The sequence below is a fragment of the Rhinolophus sinicus genome, linkage group LG02, assembly GCF_036562045.2.
Source record: "Rhinolophus sinicus isolate RSC01 linkage group LG02, ASM3656204v1, whole genome shotgun sequence".
Classification (NCBI taxonomy): Eukaryota; Metazoa; Chordata; class Mammalia; order Chiroptera; family Rhinolophidae; genus Rhinolophus; species Rhinolophus sinicus.
Window position 1 is genome coordinate 173,398,999 of NC_133752.1, and position 13,586 is coordinate 173,412,584.

The 13,586-nt window shown below is 41.3% G+C and overlaps 1 protein-coding gene and 1 long non-coding RNA gene across 3 annotated transcripts in view; one reads left to right on the top strand and one right to left on the bottom strand.

Annotated features, from left to right (window-relative positions):
• Positions 1-13,586, top strand: part of DUSP16 (dual specificity phosphatase 16) — a 152,159-nt gene that overhangs the window by 62,216 nt on the left and 76,357 nt on the right. The window contains exon 1 of one of the 2 annotated variants that reach the window (XM_019744714.2): positions 12,017-12,646. The exons of the other annotated variant lie outside the window; for it this stretch is intronic. The gene's annotated coding sequence lies outside the window, so the exon portion shown is untranslated. Of the gene's footprint in view, positions 1-12,016; positions 12,647-13,586 lie in introns of those variants that run through there. 2 annotated transcript variants of the gene reach the window in all.
• LOC109454267 (uncharacterized) lies at positions 2,210-13,198 on the bottom strand. Its single transcript, XR_012493772.1, has 5 exons — positions 13,184-13,198; positions 12,511-13,032; positions 11,720-12,098; positions 6,642-6,768; positions 2,210-2,369 (listed from the first exon to the last, which is right to left on the bottom strand). It is a non-coding gene; the product is annotated as an uncharacterized LOC109454267 (long non-coding RNA).

The window sequence follows — 13,586 nt, forward strand, 5'->3', positions numbered from 1 at the left end:
GGAAATGTGAATTCATAAAAGGTGATGCCACAAAGGAGAATTAGAAGACCTGTTTCTTTTGGAAGTGGTGGGCATTGGGAGTCCCATTATCCTTTGCGGTGTTGTCAGTAATAGTGGCTTCCTGTCATAGGTCAGGGAGTCAAGACAGTTCAGATAGGACACAAAGTCCCAGTGCTTTCCCACGTAGGAGAGAGGTGATCTGCCCTAGTGCCCGAGACCCCTTCCGGATTCCCCTTTCTCTCCCCAGCCACTGAAGGCCATACAGTGAGAGAGCTGTGAGGGGCGTCAGAGATTGACTCAACTCCTTTATTTTGTAGATGAGCAAACTTGGGGCTCAGGAATGAACAGTTGAGGGTGGTAGAGGGAGGGTGTGTGGATTTTGGAGTCAGGCAGAATTGGACTCTAATCCCAGTGCTGCCACTTTTTAGCTGTGTGATTTGGGAGAGTCTCTTCACATCGAGGAGCCTCAATTTCCTCATTTTTAATATGGGGTAACGATGCCTACCTACTGGGGTTGTAGTGAGAATTAAGTAGGTTAATGTATGTAAACACGGTGTTTGACAATAAGACATGCTCAATATTTGTTGGCTCTCTCTCCTTTCCTTCTCTTGAGTGTCCTGCCCAAAGTCATAAAAAAATAAAATAAAAAAATTAAGTGCTAGCCTCTCCTGTTTTTCAAGCTAGATATTCTTCCAATCACATGCTGAAGCTAGCCTCCTACCTACTAGAAAGTTAGGATTAACCATTAAAAAATTTTTAAATTAACTTCACTGGGGATTTGGACCAATTTATTTTGAGCACATTTATATGCCTCAGAAATAAAGGAATTAGAAGACAGGACTACTGAATTTCAGAGTGAAATTCAAAGGTATTGAGGTTTTATCTGTTTCTAACTACAGTGTTTGAACTCCTGCTACTCCTAAAATAGTACTGATGGCCTTTTACCCCTTTAAAAAAAATTCCAGTCTCTGATATATTTACACGCTTTGCTTTCAACCTGATATTTTTCACCTGTTTTTCTTAAGACATACCCTTCTTTCCATTAATCATCAATTGGAGCTAAAATGAAAACACTGCTGTTAAAGTTCCATTAAAGAAATAAATTGGTAATGATCATGGTGGACTTGTGGGTGGTTCAGTCTCAGAAATGAAATGGAGGGGTGGCCAGTTAGCTCAGTTGGTTAGAGCGTGGTAGCACCAACGTTGCTGGTTTGATCCCCGCATGGGCCACTGTGGGCTGCACCCTCCTTAAAAATAAATAAATAAATAAATAAATAAATAAATAAATAAATAAGAAGTTTTCACTTAAAAAAAGAAAAAGGAATGAAATGGATGGTCACATCATTTGTAAAAATTAGTGCTTGATAACAATCCTTTCTTTCCCATGTGAGAGAATATTTACTGGGATCATTATTTCTTTTTAAATTTTTAGTTAGTTAATATTCATTGTGTTTGGTTGCAAATATATCTCTAAACATGGAGAAGAACCAGGATTAGACCAGAAGAAAACTCATCATGAAATACCTCCTAGTTGTGACTATTACAGTTACCAAATTGTGATTGATGGTTCATCATTTGGTGAACCAGGCAGGACTTACAAGGCAGAGGGGCAAAGCAAGGGCAAACCTCACTGAAGGTGCCTTTGTGGTAGGTGTGGTAGGCAGAATAATGGTCCCTCAAAGTCTTTATTCTAATCCTCAGAACCTGTCAATGGCAGGCTACATGGCAAGGGGCGGGGAGCAAAGATGCAAAAGGAATTAAAGTTAATGATGTTAATAAAGGGGGATTAAGTTAGCAGATGTTAATAAAGGGGGATTATTCTGGATTATCCAGGTGGGCGCAGTGTCATCTCAAGGGTCCTTAATAGGGAAGAGAAGGGTGGAGGAGAACCGGAGAGAGGGTTAGAGGTGGGAGAAGAACTCAACCCATTGTTGTTAGCTTTGAAGATGGAAGAATGGACCATGAACCAAGGAATGTGGCAGCCTCTAAACTGGAAAGGGCAAGAAAATGGATTTTCCCCTAGAGCATCCAGAAGGGAACTCAGCCCTGCTGATACCTTGACTTTAGCCCAGTGAAACCCATTTTAGATGTCTGAATTCCAGGAGTATAAGATAATAAATTTGTGTTGTTTTCAGACTCTAAGTTTGTAATAATTTATTTATAGCAGCAATAGAAATCTAATACAGAGGGTCTCTCCAAACATAGGCTGACAGACCATCTTGCCTCAGAAATGGTGCCTGCAGTCTGGGATTTCACACCAGCACGGGTAACAAAGTTCCCAAAGGGACTGAGAGACAGGGAGAGGCTGAAGACCAATATCAAGGAGGCAGTGATTAGCAATTAGTAAAGAGTGCGTCTCACGTTTGGGCCTGTACAGGATGGAGAAGAAATATAAATATAAATCATAACCTCCAAAAGAGACAGGATTAATAGCCATATTTGGTATTTATATCATATCTTTTATTTAATAAAGGATTTCACTTAAATACTCTCATTTAGTCCTCCCATCAACCCTATGAGATGGAAATTTTTACTACTACATTTTGTAAAAAAGAAAACAAGCTTAGAGAGTTCGTATTTCTGAAATCAGACAATAGTAAGTAGGTGCTTCACTATTTTGATATCTGTCCTACCAGAGGGGCCATTCAGCCAGGAAGTCAACATGTGTAGGGATTGCTCATTAGTTAGGGTAATTTCTACTAATAAATGAAGGTTGTGGGAGAGGTGCGGATAATACTTTACAGTGAGTATCTACTCTCCACATGTCTGCTTCTCATGAATACAGAGTCTTCCTAGAATGTATCTGTTGCCAAAAACATCACTTGCCAGTGATGGCATCTTGCTGAACGTTTTAAACTAACTATCCCTAAGTCTAAATTTGACATGTCTTCAATATAGCTCAACCCCACTTCCCTCACCTCAATCAGCCCTCCACCCTATTTCCTTTCTTTTTAAAGAATTTTGTTATTAACCCAGTCATCTAGATTGAACAGCTATACAAACAATAACAGCTAACATTGAGAATATATTCTAGTTATTGTGCTAAGCGTTTTAGACATCATCCATTTAATCCTCCCAACAACCCTATGAGGAAGGTACAATTATTAGCTCCATCTTAAAGATGAGGAAATTGAAGCTTATATAAATTGCCAAAGGGGACACCTTAGCATCATCTTTCATTACTCATCCCTTTCATCCTCCATAAGTCATCAATCACCAAGTCCTCTCAATTTTCCCTCTGTACTATTCATTGCATTTACCGTTTTCTTTCCATGTCCGTTACCACTGTACCAGTCTTGGCCCTTTTTGACTTATGCCTGAATTGTTTCAATAGGCCAATATGGTCGGTCTTGTTCCATGATCCTCTTACTTAGATCTAATAGGCTTTGGTCAAACTAAGCCACCCAAAATAACATTCTTATCCCACCCATGTCTAAGTCCAATCTTTCAACTGAAAAAACGTGTACCAAATGTCCCCAGAGGTTGTCTTTGGACAGTGTAATGGTAGCAACACTTTTTTAATTAAATAATTTCATTATATTAAAATTGAAAGGAAAAAATACTACAACTATAGGTTTAAATTACAATACAAGATATATTAATACAATAAAGATAAGCAAACACTGTACCCCATAAGTATGTAGCTCTAACTTCATTTTTCCAGCATTGAGGAGCTGTCACTGGTTATTTGACCATCCCAAATATGCAATTCCACTTTTTGGAGGCAAATCCTTGCATAAGAACACAGTTATATAACTGTGCTTTGTGTTTTCCATGCATTTATAAACTTCATTGTTAGTATTAAAATAAATGTACATGGTAAAAGAAAAACTGAATCAAAATACTGCCAAAAGGATTTAGCAGTAAAAAAAAATTTCTCTCTCCTCCAAGGTAACCATTGAACAAGACAATTTATGTTTTCTACTTTACACTTTTCTGTAATTTACAGACGTTTAGCAATGCACGTGTATTGCTTTATAATAGAAAATAAGGCCAGTAAAGAATAATTTTAAAAAGAACCCAAAATTTCCACCATCCTCTGCTACTTACAATGTAAAAGCTAAATTCTTTGGCTGAGGCCCTATGTAATCTGGCCTCAAACTGCTTTCCAGGCTTATTATATACTATTCAATACAAATGTTCTGCTTCAGTTAAACTATTTTAAACACTCTTTCTCTGCCGTGTCTCTGACTGTGTGTTTTCCCTTCCTGGAATGAGCTTCCCCATTCTCTTTTAATATCCCAATTCAATCTATTGTTCAAGATCGAAGTCAGTTCTACATACAGCCTTCCTAAAAAGGAAGGACTCAGTATGTAGTGAGTATTTACCATGTGGGCTATGCACTATATATGGTGCTTTACTTGGTATTCATTTGAACCTCACAACAGCTCTGGATGACTGGAATTAATCACCATTTTATAGAAGAGGAAACTAAGTGTCCCTCAAGTCACATAGCCAGTATGTGGCAGAGCTAGAATTTGTAGCTCACTGACTATTCTGCCCCAGCTCAGAGAGCTCTCCTTTTCCCCCCCAACTTTTATAGCACATGTCTGAGCAAGCTGGACCAATAACCACAGAAGTACATTCCAAAATAGTGGCATTGCTTATGATGTTATTTTGAATTATATTTTGTATTTATGTTTATCCTGTGGGAAAACCAGTGTTTGAGTTTTAATCTGTGTATTTCCTAGCTATGGGGTGTCTTTGGGCTATCTCCTTAACCTTTCTCAGCCTCAATTTCCTCCACTGTAAAATAGAAGAGACCATAATATACCTAACTCTTAGGATTGTTATGAAAGTTAAAAACTCAGTATATACCAGTACAAAAGAGCTGATTGTTGTATATTTAACATGGTGATATTGGTTAATTTTAAAATTCCATTTAATTTCTTTATAGTAGTGGTTTCAGATATTCCTAAAATTCAATGACCTAAAAAGGACTAGACCTTTTTTTTCAATACATTAACTGACTTTACATACATTTTAAAAGAACTTTTTAATCAAAATATTATTTTGCTATATAGTCAGAGTATCCTATCTTGCTGTTTAATCAACATTGAATAAGAGGTTCAGTTACTTGTTAAAGACTTTTCCTAAAGGTAAATGTTTACATTTATAAACATGAATGTTGTTACTGAATGTTGTCACCGTTAGTCCAGGAAGCCACTGAAAATTTTAAAACTAAGCGCATTGAGACCCATCTTTACTTGGAAAATGTAAAAATCACCTAAAAATCCCTGGCCTTCAAAGGCAGACACCATTTTTTTTTAATCTTCTTTATATCAGAGGAAAAAAGGAATCACTGTATTCATCCCAATTATTTCCCTTCAGAGTCAAATGAAAGGAAGTACAATTCACAAATATTTTTTAGCCTTTTGTTTCCTTTCCCTCCTATTACTGTCATCATTTTTTTTCTGGTTATAAAAGAAATTTTCAACTTTTTGAAAGCTAAATACATCTGACGTTAGAAATGATAATTCTTTTATCCTTAATATTCTATTTCACTGTTATTAAGAGACTTGTGAAAACAACCCAGACAAAAAACCCAAATGTGTATTCTACATAATATTGAAAATAAAGTTTGGGCTGTAGATAACAAAACTCCATCTGCAACTTTCTTGAGATTGCAACTGAGAAATTTGCATTTCTCAGAGTATTTCTCTAATACCTGTTTGTCATGAATTGTTTGATTAAAACAAACCAAATAAACAGTATGGTTATCAGGACATTAGGTTCTTTGCAGGGTTTAAATGTCCTACATCTGTCTGTAGCTCGGTATCATCTGTTTTTTTCTCCTAACAGTCAAGCTATTTGAAAGAGTAGTTTCTATTCCAGTGTTTCCATTTTCTTCCTTCTTATTCCCTTTTCAACTCACCTCAATCTTGCCTCTGGCAAGACTGTTTTCAGTTAAACCACCCTCTCCACTGTCACTATTACTAAATCAAAGAAAGACATTTTTAGACCTTATCTCATGGGGTTTCTCTGAGCATTAACTCGCAGGAAACACACTCTTTCCCTACTTGAAACTCTCTTTTCTTGACTTTCTGTAACATCAATGTTCACTGCTTTTCTTTTTACTTCTCTAGTTTCTCATTCTCAGCCTCCCTTTAAGCGTTTTTTGGATCGCTTCTTTCCTACACATCAGTATTCCCTTGGTATCCAGCACCTTTTTTCTCACACTCTCCCTGTATGATCTCATCCACTAGCTATGACTGCAACTAAATATGGCAAATGGATCCCAAATCTTTATCCCCTTCCAGATATGGCCTGTGAGCTTCAGACCCATAAATGCAACAGTCTATTCCTCTTGAGGTTCCATAGGCATCTTGAAGTTAACATGCTTAAAATGCAACTCCCCACCTTTCCCTTAGACATAGAAAGTAGCACCATTATCGACCCATTGATACAGCCTTCCCCCTTAACAGCTCAGATCACACCAGTCACAAGATCCTTTGGTCTGAGTTTTTAAATCTCTTGAATCTGTCTTATATATCCATTTATATTTAATTCTCTGACTTGTACAAGTGCCTCTTATCTTGCTTATGTCCTCTCCACCAAACCATTCTTTACATAGCAAAACGCAGATCTGATCCTGTCATCTCTCCTGCGTAAAATCTTTCATTGACTCCCCCATCGCTTACCTTGAATAAAGTTTAAGCCCTTTGTCATAGCTTACAAGGCCTCCATGATCTTGATGCTGATTAGATGTGTAGTGCATGTTATTCAAATCCCAGCTCTTCCATTTACTGTGCGACCTTGAGCAAGTTACTGTAAAAGGGAGGTAATAGTTGTGAGGATTAAATGATGTAATTTTCAATAAATGTTAGCTATTATTTTAAATTATGATTAACATCCTTATTTATATGTCTTTGGAAAAATAGTACTAGTATTTCTTAAGATAAATTCTTAAAGTGGAGTTGTTGAGTATGCGTTTTAAAGACTTTTGAAAACATTGCCAAGTTGCCCTGCAGAATTGTTGCACCAATTTATACTCTTATCAGTGGTATTGAGAGTGTCTCCACACTCTTGACCCAACCCTAGGATTAGCTATTTTTTAAATCTTGGCCAAATTGATAAGTGAAAAATCATCTAGTGTTTATAACATTGTACCTATTTACATACTTGCCACAGAAAAATCAGTTGTACACTTACAACACAGTGTTATTGCTATTTGCTTCTTCTTGGTTATATGTCTTAATTTTACATTGAGATTTTTTTCATCACTTTCAGAGCTGGGATTTGATATGTTTTTGAACCCTTTTACCTCCCACTTTCCTTCCATTTCCTTAGGAATGAGCATGTGTTTGTTTAGTTGAATTAAATGAATTAAACATTTAATTCCTACGAAACTTTTAAGCACTGTATTTGGTCCAGTTTCTTTAGATGAGGAGCACAGATGAGCCTTGGGAGATGTTTCCAATCCAAGTTTAGTCTCTAAGTAGCTGTGTTTCCTTGGGCAAGCTACTTAACCTCTTTGGGCCTTTACCTTTCTTATATGTAAAGTGACTGGGATGGTACCAGGTAATGTCTTAAATATCTTCCAGTTCTCACATTAGGTAGGTAAAATTTTCTTTCCATGAAATTCCTTTGGAGGTAAACTCTTAGAATATTCCTCCTATTCTGCTGCAACTACCTGTTGTTCTCCTTCAACATAGTGTCACCTCTTTGAGGCAGAACTTGCCTCTTTCCAGAACTGTGATTCGTTTGTATGGTGCTGTGAGCCCTAGGAGAATAGCAGCAACTACGATCCAAAAAGCACATCCAAGACTTAAACGTAAAGTAGGTCATATTCGTTTTGAGTGTGTGTGTGTGTCTGTGTCTGTGTCTGTGTCTGTGACAAAATCCTTTGAAAATCTGTTGAAAGCTAGGGACCTACTCCAGGAAAACACATAAGCATATATGCACTTTTTAGGGGGCTCCTAGACCCTCTGAAGCCTACTATGTACTCCCTAGGCAACCATGAATTCTAGGCTAAGAACATTTGATTTGGGGACATTAAAGGGATCCCTGGAGAGTAAATAAATTATCAAAAATGCTTCCTTCATGGGGCAGCAGTTAGCTCAGTTGGTTAGAGCGCAGTGCTCTTAACAACAAGGTTGCCGGTTCGAGCCCCACATGGGCCACTGTGAGCTGCGCCCTGCACAACTAGACTGAAACAACTACTTGACTTGGAGCTGATGGGTCCTGGAAAAACACACTTAAAAAAAAAATGCTTCCTTCATATTGGAAAAGGGTGCTACTAAATTAAATATTTATAGACTATTATTAAAACTCTCTTTTCAAAACTATACTATTACACGTACTTGCTCAAGTCTTTAGAATAGAATGCAAACTCCTTACCATGCATTTTAAGGTTCTACATATTTTGGCTCATGCCCACCCTCACTTTATACTTGTGAGCCCCACTGGCCACCCTTTTGCTCTGGAACACACCAACTCTCTCCAAGTCCTCTCTCTGCTTAAGAGTCTGAGTGACCTGTTTCCTCTGCTCAGCCCACTCTCCTGGTTGCCATCCTTCAGGCCTCAGTTAAAATGTCCCCCCTCCCATACAGGTGTCCCCCAACCACCTTTGCCCCTACCCTCAAATCATATGCTAGCACATCACCCAGTTTTCCCCCTATATAGTCCATCTCGTTATAGTACTGACCGTTGTTTTTGTTCATTTGTTTATTGTCTTCTCTCCTGGCCAGAATGTTAGTTCCATGAGGGAAGGGGACTTGCCTCTTATTTATGGGCCTTGCCTCTTATTTATAACCGTATTCTCAGAGCCAGACAGTGCCTGCACATACTGGCATTAGGCACTCAGTTACCAATTGAGTGAATGATTACACTTCAGCCAGGGATGGATTAAGACCTTAAGAGGGTCTAAAAACTAAAGATTATGGTGCTTTTCCTCCATATTTAATTCTAACTAAAAATGTTGGTGCTCCTCCCCCATGTTTAACTCTAACTAAAACCAATATTAAACCAACCATACACTTACATGTACTGAAGTGAAAATAGCTTCTTTGTAGATTAATTATCTGATTTAAGACTTTGGAGCCCCTGCTTTGCTGGTAACTTAGGTATATGAGCTTTGTCTGCCTTTGGGGAATCTAGCATTCACTCATCCCTTTAAACATGCTGGAAGCAGTTTTAGGTTAAGCAAGTTTGTCTATGCCTAGGAAAAAACCTTGTCGGGATTTTGATAGGAATTGTGTTAAATCTATAGATCAATTTGGGAAGAACTGACATTACTATATTGCTTCTTCTAATCCATGAATACAGTAAGTTGCTTCAATTATTTAAGTCTTCTTCAATTTCTTTCGTCAGCATGTTATAATTTTTGGCATACAGATCCTATGCATAGCTTGTTAGATTTATACCTAATAATTCATGTTCTTTGGAGCAACTGTAAATGGTATTGTGTTTTTAATTTGGTTCCACATGTTTGTTGCTAGCATACTAGTATATAGAAGCTCTTTTAGTAGAACAAGGAGAAATGTACACTAGTGAAGTAAACTCATTCGGTATTAACTTGGGGACTAGCAATGAGCTATTCATCCTAACATTCACGGACTTCTATAATGTGCCTCGAAAGCTCTTAAATTTAACCTAATTCTTAATTGCTACATACAAACCTCTATTATTGGAAGGGTCCACTCATCCCTCACCTGAATACACCTTATTCCTTCCACCTTGTGTCTTTGCTCTTGCCATTTCCCCTTTACTGTGCGTCCCCGAAAATAAGACCTAGCCAGACCATCAGGTCTAATACGTCTTTTGGAGCAAAAATTAATATAAGACATGGTCTTATTTTACTATATAATAAACAAAATATCATATAATGTAATAATATAGGACCAGGGCTTATGTTAATTTTTGCTCCAAAAGACTCATTATAGCTGATGGTCTGGCCAGGTCTTATTTTCGGGGAAACATGGTAGAATAGTCCCTTCACTGAGCCCCTTTACCCAAACTAAACCTTAACTATACTTCAAGGATGAGGTCAAAGCTCTTCAGAAGATGTCTTCCCTGACAACTCCCACATTGCTCTTTTCCTCCACTGGATTGATTTAACCAATATTGTATACCACTCAATTATTAATTTAGTTTTAATCTATGTTTTATTTCCCCAATTAGATCATATATACAAGAAAGGCTCTCATAAAAGAAAGGCTATCATAGCACCACATACATGGGAGGGTCTCCAATTTAATTATTGTATAGATGTAGAAAGGGAAGAGAGGTTTCAAGATGTGTCGCTAAAAGTAAGGCTACTGAAGCTGCAGCATGTAAAGCGTACTCCATAAATTCTCTTGGAGTCTTTCACCCAGGCAAGATCCATGCTCTCTACTCTAGGACAAGGATTCTTTCTCTTTTCCTTCTTTCTCCCAAGTCCTAACTCCTCCAACTAAGCAGATTTGAGATGCAGGTCCTTTCCAACTACCCCCTCGAGACTGTTCTAAAACCAGTAGGTCCATGGTTAGATTTTTAGAGGCTTCCTTGAGCACAATCCCATTGTAGCTGCAGTAACATCTCATGGCCAACAGAGGACGGGGAGCAGCGGGAGAGATTGCTCCCCCTCTGCAGAAGTCTTAAAGAGGTCAAAGGCAGAAGCAGAACGTGGGCTCTGCACCTATGGCCTTCAGGCTTTTTTACTGCCTTAGGTCCTCAGCGGTCTCCCATCTCCAGATGGGGTCCCTTTCCTCCTCCAAAAAATGGACTGGAAGTTTCCAGAGGCTTACCCCAATACTAACCTTAAATGATTAGCAATAATAAAATGCACTTTAGTTGCAGGATTTAACGGCAGAAAAGGAGTATGGAGGGAGATGTTGTTTCTCTTTCTAACCTATCCTAAACCTGCTTCTCAGCTCTTGAGCAAATTAAAAAGAAATCCCTTCAGCAGTGTTCAAATCAGACACTCCACAACAAAGATGGCTTTAAGGGACCAATGTCCCAAATCCAGTACATTGCAAATGGAATATTTTAGGAGCTAGATTATTCCTACACATAAATTCTGGCTCATGGCGCAGTCCACTCGCAGTGTGCTTTTCCGTCATTAATCACATCTTTGTTATGTGATATCCACGTGAGTCCTTCTCAGTAGAAGCAGCTTCATGCTCAAATGCTCAAAGAACACTAGAATAAAGCTCCGATTGTCCTGTTCAGTGATTCCAAGTCCTGGTTTGTCACCACCTCAAGTCTCTAGTTTTCCAAAGTGTGCAATGTAGTCTCAAAACAAAGTTATTTTAATTAATCCAAACAAAAAATGCACAAAGTGTATGGAGTTAAATCAACAGCGTTTGGCACCTCTGAAGAGAGTGAAACTCTGGTCTAATTTAAAGATGATTCTGTGCTGCGTGATGTCGAAAACGTTTTTAAAGAGAATCTTTGGGTGCTCATTCTCTTTAAATTTGTAAGTATAAACAAGTGTAAGAAAATATAAACAAAGTAAAATAAAGAATGTTAGGAACATTCATGTGGGGGCTTTCAACGACACAGACATACAGAAAGCTGAATGGCTGGCAACACCAGTGTGATTTTTCTTAAAGTACCTGTAGCTTCTTTCATAAAAGATTGCAGTGCCCTGCGTTTTGGATTCGTCAGACTTTTAAAAGAGTGACTGTAATTCTCTCAAATCATTGTTTGCGTTTCTTCACCCTGGTGAGGCCGCTGGAAACAACCCAAGGAAATGGAAAAGGCTGTGTCTTGGTGCAGGGGGAAAACCCTTAAATACCTGTTGGGGTGCAGCGCTGAAGGCGCGCGGCCGGGGCGAGGACCCCGGCCGGGATCTGGGGCCGGGAGCCCGGGGGCGACCGGCGCGCGGGAAGGAGGAGGCCGCGGGGGCCGCCTCTGCGGGCAGCCCCGGCTCCTCCCAGCGGCGCCTGCGGAACCTGCCTGGGAGTCGCCGAACTCTGGAACGGAACGTGACCCGACCCCTCCCCGCGCTGCCGGAACGAGGCGCGGAGCCGCGCTCCGGGCTTCGGCGGCCGCGGGATGGGCGGGCGGGCGCGCAGCCCCGCCCGGCGCCCACCGCCCTGCCCTCGCCTGTCTCCTCCTTTCCCCCGGGCTCCGCTGAGTTCATTCACTGGGATTGGTTTCAAGTGACGCCATCTCTTTATTTTTAAACCAATGACCTCATCCGCGCTTGAAGTTTCCTGACCAGCGACTCTTTCTCTTTCCCCCCAACCCCCACCCTACCCCCCCCCCGCTTTTCCCCCTCTTTCTGTGTATCACTGTTTGGGGGGCTTTAATCAGTTTTTAAACGATTATTATCACCTCTCTCCACCCCCTTCGCGATCCCCACGCGGACCCCCACTTTCACCTCCCTAACTTCTTCACCCCTTTCAACATTGTTTTTTCAAGGCTGATTGGTGGTGGTGGTGGGGGGGTGGTGGAAGAGAAAGAGTGAAGAAAAGTTGCAAACGTCTTCTCTCTTCCTAAACCTCCCGCCCCCGCCCACCCCTCAGAGAAGGAGCAGATAATATAGTGAAAAGAAGACCAGGCGGAGAGCGCGACGGGACGGACGCGAGCGGGAGCGCAGCCGCCCTCCCGGCTCCGCGGCGGCGCCTCGCAAGTCCGGGAGGCGAGGGGGAACCGAGGGGAGACGCCGTGACAACTTTCGTTTCCCCCAGAGGGAGTCGGGAGGTCGGCGGCCCCAAAAGTAAGTGGCCTCGGGCCGGCCGCGCGGACCTTGCGGGCGGGAGGGTGCGGGGCTCGGGACACCCGCCCGCGCCGGCAGCATGGACGCTCCGCGGCGCGCCCGGACTCCGGGTGCCGGGCGCCGCGCTCTCGCCCCGCCGGTTCTGCCTGCTTGGGCGTCCGGGCCACCTTTTCGGACGGCAGTGTGGGGGCGACCGCGGCCCGGAGCCGCGCGAGCGTTTGAGCGGGGGTGTAGGCCTGGCTGGGGGCCGGCCCGAGCGGGAAGGGGGCGGGCGGCCGGGCGCGGGGTCTCGGTCCTTGCGGGCCCCGCGGCCGGTTCCACCGCGAGCAGCAGCCAACGCGGAACGCGTTACTTTCGCGGGCGAAGCTGCTCACTTCCAGGCGCGTCTCTTACACAACACGCTTGCCAAGTGGGGCCCCGGCCTGACTGTTCCCATTATCCCAAATTCGCCTTTGGTGTAAGGAGCGAGGCCACCTGGGTGGTGACGGTGTTGCTTTCTTAAACCAGAGGAACCAACCAACAATTCAGTTTTCATACTGGGGCCCGAGTCATGATGTTGGGGGGCTCGGTGCGCCAGTGACTTCTACATTTATACTAGTCGTAAAATATGAGAAATAAAGCCCAGGGATTCAACCGAGGGTCTGTTTATCATGTGTGGTTTCACGTAATAAAACACCAGGAAGGAAAATATTTATGCAAAACTGAAGTTTGCAGATGCTGGGTTTATTTCCTAAAACAAAACAACAACAAAAACCAGGTAATTATTATGACTTGAGAAGATATAATTAGATCTTAAAATGAATGGATACTGCAAAATTCCAAAGAAGATTCTTAGACGTTAGCTGCAAAGATACTAAAGTCCTGGATGTCTCAAGTTGTTTGGAGAAAGCACACCTCTAACCAGCCTGTAAAGAATCAAGTGGAGAGGAAAAACCTGTTG